The sequence below is a fragment of the Diceros bicornis genome (genome assembly GCF_020826845.1).
Source record: "Diceros bicornis minor isolate mBicDic1 chromosome 13 unlocalized genomic scaffold, mDicBic1.mat.cur SUPER_13_unloc_1, whole genome shotgun sequence".
NCBI classification, from domain to species: domain Eukaryota; kingdom Metazoa; phylum Chordata; class Mammalia; order Perissodactyla; family Rhinocerotidae; genus Diceros; species Diceros bicornis.
Genome location: NW_026690866.1, coordinates 12801490 through 12810125, shown reverse-complemented (window position 1 = coordinate 12810125; position 8636 = coordinate 12801490). Strand labels below are relative to the sequence as shown.

General features: G+C 34.8%; 1 pseudogene; it reads right to left on the bottom strand.

Annotated features, from left to right (window-relative positions):
- Positions 1-647: 647 nt before the first annotated feature.
- Positions 648-1703, bottom strand: LOC131401654 (homer protein homolog 2-like; annotated as a pseudogene).
- Between the last annotated feature and the right edge of the window lie 6933 nt (positions 1704-8636).

Genomic DNA, 8636 nt, shown 5'->3' with positions numbered 1-8636 from the left:
TGCACTGGTGCCTGGTAGGCATTCAAATATTATGAACATGATTTTTAAAAATGCAAGTGTAAAGGATATTCATATTTGGACTATAAAACACTTTTTTCATTTAATATGGTTGCAATAACCCTTAAGAAAGATATAGGAGTTAGTCTTTTGGTGTAGTGGTTAAGTTTGTATGCTCTGCTTCTGTAGCCCAGGGATCACAAGTTTGGATCCCAGGTGCAGACCTACACACCACTCATCAAGCCATGCTGTGGCAGCATCCCACATACAAAATAGAGGAAGATTGGCAACAAATGTTAGCTCAGGGTTACTTTTCCTCCCCGAAAAAAAAAAGTAAGATATACATATCCCTGCTGTGACTGCATAAATATTTCAGGCAGACCTATTTCTGGATCCTTAAGCTAGATCCAGAAATCTGGCTTCTTCCAGAAGTCTAGCTTCTTCCAGAAATCTTCCAGTTGCCCACAATCTTTCAAGGCCAGAGAAGCAAGAGGAGATTTCTATTCTGGAGAGGAGAGAGCAGGTGACACAACTGGCTTGGAAGCACAACAAATTGCACCTGCATTTACAGAAGCAACACAGAAAGGAGAATGTCCTAGTCTTATTTTGTCTCACACACACACTTGGGACCATGTGGTCTCATCCCTGCCCTAGTTGTCCTTGTCCAAATTGGAGAGGCTTACACAGAAGTCATGGAGTTCATTGATCTTCCTGTCCAGCACCTCTAGGATGTTCTTCAATTTTACCTTCAGGTGGCATGGTTGCTAGTTACTTTCCTTAGTGTCTGTCTTTAGAGAAAGCACTCGGTCTTCCAGGTGCTCTTGATTCTCGCTCTTTGCTGCCTCTAACTTCTCAGAGATGTATTCACGCTCTGACATGAGCTGAGGTTTGATTTCACTTTGTTTTCAGAGGTCTTTTAACCCTGTCTTCTTTTCTCAGAGTTCTGACCCCAGATCCTCAATTCTTCTCTTCAACTGGGTATTCTTCTCCTTCTCTATGTTTATCTCACTGCTTTATTCTTCCAAGTCCTCAATATTCTTCTATAGCCAGTCATTCTCTTCAAGGCAGATAAAGAGCTGCCCCTTCCACTGCTCCACACTAGCCACTGACTCCTGAAATGCCATGGGCAGCCAGATATTGCTCTCCTGCAGGGGCTGCAGCTTATTCTCCTATTTCTACACATTGGCAGCACTCTATGTCACAAATCAGCTTGTCCTTCTCAGACTTCAGCTGTGTGTCGAAGGTAGCCATATGAGAGGCCTTTTCATTGTGTATCCCATTGACACTGTAAACCTGAGTAGAGGGTGAAGTTCCACACCCAGATTCTTGGGAATGATTACGCAAGGATTTGATTTTCTCCTGGGACTTGTTTCTGGTTACTTTGGCAGCATCTTTTACCTCCTAAAATTTCTCTGCAAACTTTGTCAGCTGCTGTTCAGGGGAAAAACACAAACCAAACACCACTTTGGCTCTACTGTTGGTCCACTGCCCAAACTTCTGTGATATTTTAATTAAAGTAATATTAAGTGTGCTTGTGTTGTTTATGATCACATTGGCTCCTTAAAAACTTAGGATCCAATAGTTGTTTTTGTGACACCTAGAAGTAGGATATGGTGGCTTCCTGCTCACTTGCTGACATCCAGTTCTTGGTGATGGAGTCCACCTGGAAGACATGCTTGGATGGTGAAGATGGGCTGTTCTCTCATCTTCTGCACTGCTTTTCTCAGTTACTCGTCACGCAGCACATAAGGTGGCCTGTGCCCACATGGCTCAGCCCTGGCACTTCTCAACTCTGTGAAGCTGCTGCTGTCGCCACCTCCAGGTGCAGCAGGGAATGTGCCACCAGGGGCAAGGTGATAAAGTTGCCCAGCTCCCTAATCAGGATCGTTACATATCCTCATGGTTTCCAGCACCAGGGCCCCCGACTGTGACTAATTTTTGGTATTTGAAAGTCATGTTATGTTGTGCACAAGTATCAAAGTGTTAAAGCTTCATTTTAGTGATGGGTAAGAGAAAATGTTCAGAATCCATGAATTTCCTGTCATGTTAAGCTAGTAATTGGCAGAATTAGTCACCTGAATTCAGGCCCCTTGATTCCTTTCATTATGCTTCCACTTAACAGTTCTCTGATTCCTTAAAAGTAATCTTAATTTAGATATTTTATTTAATCCAGAAGTTATTTAAAAGAATGTTTTAAGTGAAACCAGCTTGAGGTCATATATTACTTTTTAAAAAAAATTTTGTTTATTGCAGTAACATTGGTTTATAACATTGTATAAATTTCAGGTGTACATCATTATACTTCTATTTCTGCATAGATTACATCATGTTCACCACCCAAATACTAATTACAACCCATCACCACACACTTGTGCCGAATTATCCCTTTCGCCCTCCTCCCTACCCCCTTCCCCTCTGATAACCTAAGTGCCCATCAAGGGATGAATGGATAAAGAAGATGTGGTATATATACACAATGGAATACTACTCAGCCACAAGAAACGATGAAATCCAGCCATTTGTGACTACATATATTACTTTTTGTTTACAGTTTAATTGATAGTTTCTATTGTCATTTCAGAGTGGCTACTGCAGAGTTTCTGCTTTCATGAAATTTTTGACAATTTGAAGCCTAAAACATTTCCATTTTTAAGGAGATTTCTCTGGATATTTAAAAATAACGTGTATCTTCTGTTTACTTGTTGAAAATACTGTCCATCTGTCTATCAACTCAACTACAATAGTAAAACTCTTTAATAAAGTCATATAACCATTTTTAAGATCATTTATTTGTTGTATAACTCTGCACAATATAGTTGACATAGGTCTAATTGCTTATCTTTAGAAAATCCTAATTATTAGGATCACCCTTGGCTAGTGTCTGGGAACGTAGATTTTGAAATCGGCTTGCATGTTTTGTTATTGTTGACTTTTAAGTTTTCTTTGACTATTTTGAAAAACAGTCCTTTATCAAATATGACTTGTGCAAATATTTTCTCCCAGTCTGTGGCTCCTCTTTTTGTTCTCTTGATAGTGTCTATGGGAGAATAAGAAACTTTAATTGTAATGAAACCTAGCTTATCAATTCTTTTATTCATGGATTGTGCCTTTAATGTCATATCTAAAAAGTCATTACGAAATTCATTTTTAGTTATGTTTCTATTTTTTTTTAATTATCTTTTTGTAAGGAAGATCAGCCCTGAGCTAACATCCATGTTAATCCTCCTCTTTTTGCTGAGGAAGACCAGCTCTGAGCTAACATATATTGCCAATCCTCCTCCTTTTTTCCCCCAAAGCCTCAGTAGATAGCTGCATGTCATAGTTGCACATCCTTCTAGTTTCTGTATGTGGGACGTGGCCTCAGCACGGCTGTAGAAGCAGTGCATCAGTGCGCACCCAGGATCCGAACCCAGGCTGCCTGTAGCGGAGTGCACGCACTTAACTGCTAAGCCATAGGGCTGGCCCCACCAAATCCAAAGTCATCTAAATTTTTTCTGTTATCATGTAGGAGTTTTATACTTCTGTGTTTTATATTTATGATTCACGTTGTATTAATTTTGTGAAAGGCTTGAAGTCTGTGTCTAGACGATTTTTTCTTTTCCTTTTCTTTCTTTTTTTTTTAATAAGGAAGATTAGCTCCGATCTAACATCACTTGCCAATCTTCATTTTTTTGCTTGAGGAAGATTAGCTCTGAGCTAACATCCATATCACTCTTCCTCTACTTTTTATATGTGGGTCACCACAACAGCGTGGCTGACAAGTGGAGTAGGTCCAGACCCATGTTCTGAACCTGTGAACTAGGGCCATTGAAGTGGAACATGCCAAACTTAACCACTATGCCATGGCCCGCCCTCTGTATTCATTTTTTTAACGTGTATGTCCAATTCCAGCACTATTTGTTGAAAATATCGTTTCTCCATTGAATTGTCTTTGCTCCCTTGTCAAAATCAGTTCACTATATCTATGTGCGTCTATTTTTGGCCTCTCTAAATTATGTCACAGATATATTTGTCTATTCTGCCAGTGCCAGAATGTCTTTATTACTGAAATGTAAAATAATTCTTGAAGTTTCATAATGTCAATCCTCCAAATTTGTTCTTCTCTTTCAATACTGTGTTGGCTATTCTGAGTCTTTTGCCTTTCATTATAAAGTTTAGAATCAGCTTTTGATATCCACAGAATAACCTGATGGCATTTTGAGTGGGATTGTATTGATTCTATAGATCAAACTAGGAGACATGCCATCTTGACAATATTGAGTCTTTCTATCCGTGAACATGAAATGTATTTCCATTTATTTTGTTCTTTATTTTATTAGCTTTTTAGTTTTCTTCGTATATATCTTGTGCATATTTTGTTAGATTTATCCCCAAATATTTCATTTTTCTGAATGCTAAGGTAAATGGTGTTCTGTCGTTTATTTACAAAATCCTCTTCTTCATTGTTGATATATAGGAAAGCAGTTTACCTTTGTATATTGATCTTCTATTCTGCAAAGTTGCTATTAACACTTATTAGTTAAAAATCTCTTTTAGTCATTTTTTTGCATTTTCTACATAGGTAATCATATCATCTACATAAAATAGGAGGTAATTTTATTTCTTCCTTCCAAATCAATATATCTTTTATTTCCTTTTCTTGTCTTACTGCATTAGCTAGGACTTTTAGCATGATGTTGAAAATATATGGTGAGAGGGGACATCCTTGCTTTGTTTCGGATCTTAGAGGGAAAGTGTCTACTTGCTCACCATTAAATATGATATCTATAGGTTTTTTTTGAAGATATTCTTTATCAAGTTGAAGAAGAACACTATATTCCTAGTTTATTGAGCGTTCTTATCATCAGGGTGTGTTGTGTTTTGTCATATGCTTTTTCTGCATCAATTGATATAATCATGTAATTTTTCCAGCATTTTTGAGATATAATTCACATAACATTGTGCAAATTTAAGGTATACAACATGTTGATTTGATATACTTATATATTTTAAAATGGTTACCAACATAGTGTTAGTTAACATCTCCAACATTTCACTTAATTACCATTTCCCTTTTGTGAAGAGAACATTTAAGATTGTCTCTTATCAACTTTCAAATATATAATTCTGTATTATTGACTATAATCATCATGCTGTACATTAGATCCCCAGAACTTATTCATCTTAAAACTGGCAGTTTGTACTCTTTGACCAACTTGCCCTCATTACCCCCAGTCTCCAACCCCTGGTAATGAACATTCTACTCTAGTTCTGTATGAGTTAAGCTTTTTTTAGATTCTACATATAATTGATAGCATACCATACAGTCATGCATTGCTTAACAACAGGGATACGTTCTGAGAAATGCACCATTAGGTGATTTTGTTATTGTGTGAACATCATAGAGTGTACCTACACAAACATAGGTGGTATAGCCTGATATACACCTAGGCTATATGGTACTAATCTTACAGGACCAGTATTCTGTAGATGGTCCATCATTGACGAAAATGTCATTATGCAGCACATGACTGTATTTGTGTTTCTCTGTCTGACGTACTTAACATAATGCCTTCAAGGTCCATCCATGTTGTCACAAAGTCAGAATTTCCTTCTTTCTCCTGGCTGACTATTACTCCATTCTGTATATATACCACATCTTCTATACCCATTCACCCATTGATGGACAGTTTGGTTTTTTTTCATATATTGACTGTTATGAATAATGCAGGAAAGAACATGAAAATGGAGATATCGCTTTGAGATCCTGTCTTCATTTCTTTTGGATATATACCCATATGCACGGATTGCTGCATAATATGGTAGATCTATTTTTAATTTTTGCAGGAACTTCCATACTATTTGTATAGTGATTTCACAAATATACATTCTCACCAACAGTGCCCATCATCCCACTTTCTCCATATTTTCACCAACATTTGTTATCTCTTATCTTTTTGATGATAGTCATTCTAACAAGTGTGAGGTGATATCTCATTGTGGTTTTGATTTGCAAATTTTTATTTGTCCTTGTTCTATTTGGTTTAATTTCAAATATGCCTCATAATGTCTTCTACTCTTTACTTACTCTTTAAAAAATTAAAATTATTTGTGCTTTTTTCTTAATCTGGTATCCAATCTCTCACACTACTTGAGTTCTAATTATGAATTTTATGGTTTCAGAAGATTATTGAGTCAGATGATTATTGGTACATACTTTGTAATTTGGTTATTAGAGCTTATGTTATGTGCCATAATAAATTTAACAACACTATTTTGCTCCTCTAAGGTCTAAGGGTCTTAATGATAGATTGGTAGACAGAAAATATGAATTTACTTATTCCATAAGCTATGCCACAGCTGAGAACTTTTCAAAATCACGTCTTGGTTTAGGTTTTCATAAACAACACACAATGAACGAATATAACTCAGAACCAATATGAAGTCAGGTCCTTTTTTTCCTACACAGTTGAAGTATCAAGAATAAAATAGATTTGCTCCACTGTGCAATATTATTGACAACTTCTTTTTCACACATATTTTATCTTAAAGTAAAAATTCTGGAAGTGTTAGCTTCATGTAGGTATCTTCAGTTTCCATTTCCAGAAAATATGCAAATATACAAATAGCAAATATGGAAATATTTGCTAAATATTAGCAAAAAAAATTGCTGATATTTCTCTTTTGCCTCCATGGATGACATAAACTCGCATTTCAGGTTAATATTATCAGGAAATCCATTCAGTGGAACCCACGTTTCCTGGTTGTTTTTCAATGTGGCTTGATAATTCTCTTTATTTTAATCCCTAGAGTGTTCTCCTATTATCTTATAGAATCAACTAGACATTTAAATGAATATTATTTTATATATCATTCATTATTTGAAAATTATGTGTGTATTAATTTCCTTATTGACTGAAACACCAGTATTGCCAAACATAACTTAAAAAAACCTTTCCAGACTAACTTCAAAAAGCATTTCTTGTAGGATATCAGAGCCCATTTAAAACTACTGGTTTTGTGAATCCAGAATGTTGTGGGTTTTTTTCCTGATCTATTCTTTTCTTATAGCAATTCACTTGTGTTTTTGTCTAGTATATTTACAATTTTATTTTTTAGACAATAATATCTGATCCATTTGTGCTTTTTCCTTATTTATACAGTACAAAAGAGATCCAATTTTCTCAGACCAGTTCTTTTAAAGTCTATTTTCCCTCACTTTATTTGAGAGGTCGCCATTGTCATACATTAAATTTCCATATTCTACTGGGTTTATTTCCAAATTTCCTATTCTTTAATGTCTTTTATTTCATGTCCCAATATCCAACTTCTTTAATTAAAGTCCGTTTAGGGTCTATTTTAATGCTGTTAGGGCTAGCACAGTGGTTGTTTTTGTTTTTAGAATGTTTGTCTTGCTTGTTTGTTCTATTTCTATAGCTATAGAGAAAGAAACTCAACTCAGATGTTTATGGATATGGGCTTATTTTAAAATTAATTTAGCAAAAATGATCTTTTTTTATCCAGAACCTTACTAATCAGAACATGGTTTATCATACCATTTACTTAAATCTATTTTGTTTCTTTCAATGCATTTCAGAGTTTTATAGACTCTCCTCATATATGATTACTCATTTATAGTTTCTTTTCTGTTTTGTTATTGCAATAAGAATCTTCTATCTCCTAACTGGTTTTTGTTTTCACATATAAAGTATATTAATTTTTTGTGTTAACTTAATGACATTCTAATTTACAAAAATTATCTAATTGTTTTAGTATTTTCTTCTGTTTTGGTGGGATTTTCAAATATCAAATTGTATTATCTGTAGGAGAGAGATCACTTAACTTATTTGTTTACAATTTAATGACTTTTTTATCTCTTACCTGATTACCCTAGATATATTTTAGTAATTAGTCTGTTTTAAATGTCTCTTTCCATTGAGATCAATTTGCCAAGTTGTATTTTGTGGAAAATACAGATTTGTATAAATTTTCAATTTTATATCCAGGAAGTTTTCCATGTAAACTCTTACAATTTTTAAGCATTGCCTGTTTTGATGTTTTTTGCTCCTCTTTTCATTTTTAAATTTGTGCATATTTCTTTCTTATTTAATAGTTTACTTAATAGCTATTCTATTATCATGAAGATATAGCTATTCTAGCTATACACACAATGCATTCAGCCTGTTTCTATTGAATGAAACTTTAACCCTTGGAAAAAATTTCAGTACCTGCTACAAATAGGAGACTTTCATGTTTGCATAACATCCTTAGGTGATTCACTAATGAGATTACTCTGCTCCCAATTTCCAGATATGCAAGGTTTTGCGGGTGAATTTTTCAATGATTTTTGCATCTAAAATAAATGTCTAATTTTATATAACTAAAAAGCAACCATCATCATAACAAAATATATATTTTAGTATTTAAAAAGAGCTTTTTCTACTATGTAGATTCTTCTTTTCCCTCTGTCTTCAAAGTGATTGAGTGGAAGTTATTTTTAAAGGGATTGCTACTGTTCTTCTAACTGTTACTAGAAATTCCAGTGGTAGAACTCAGCTTGTATCTTCACAAATCCATTCATGATATATTATGGAGCGTAACACCTTAGCCTGTAATCATGAACTTGAGTTTGTATTGTGATTCTGTCGTTTTCTGGTTCT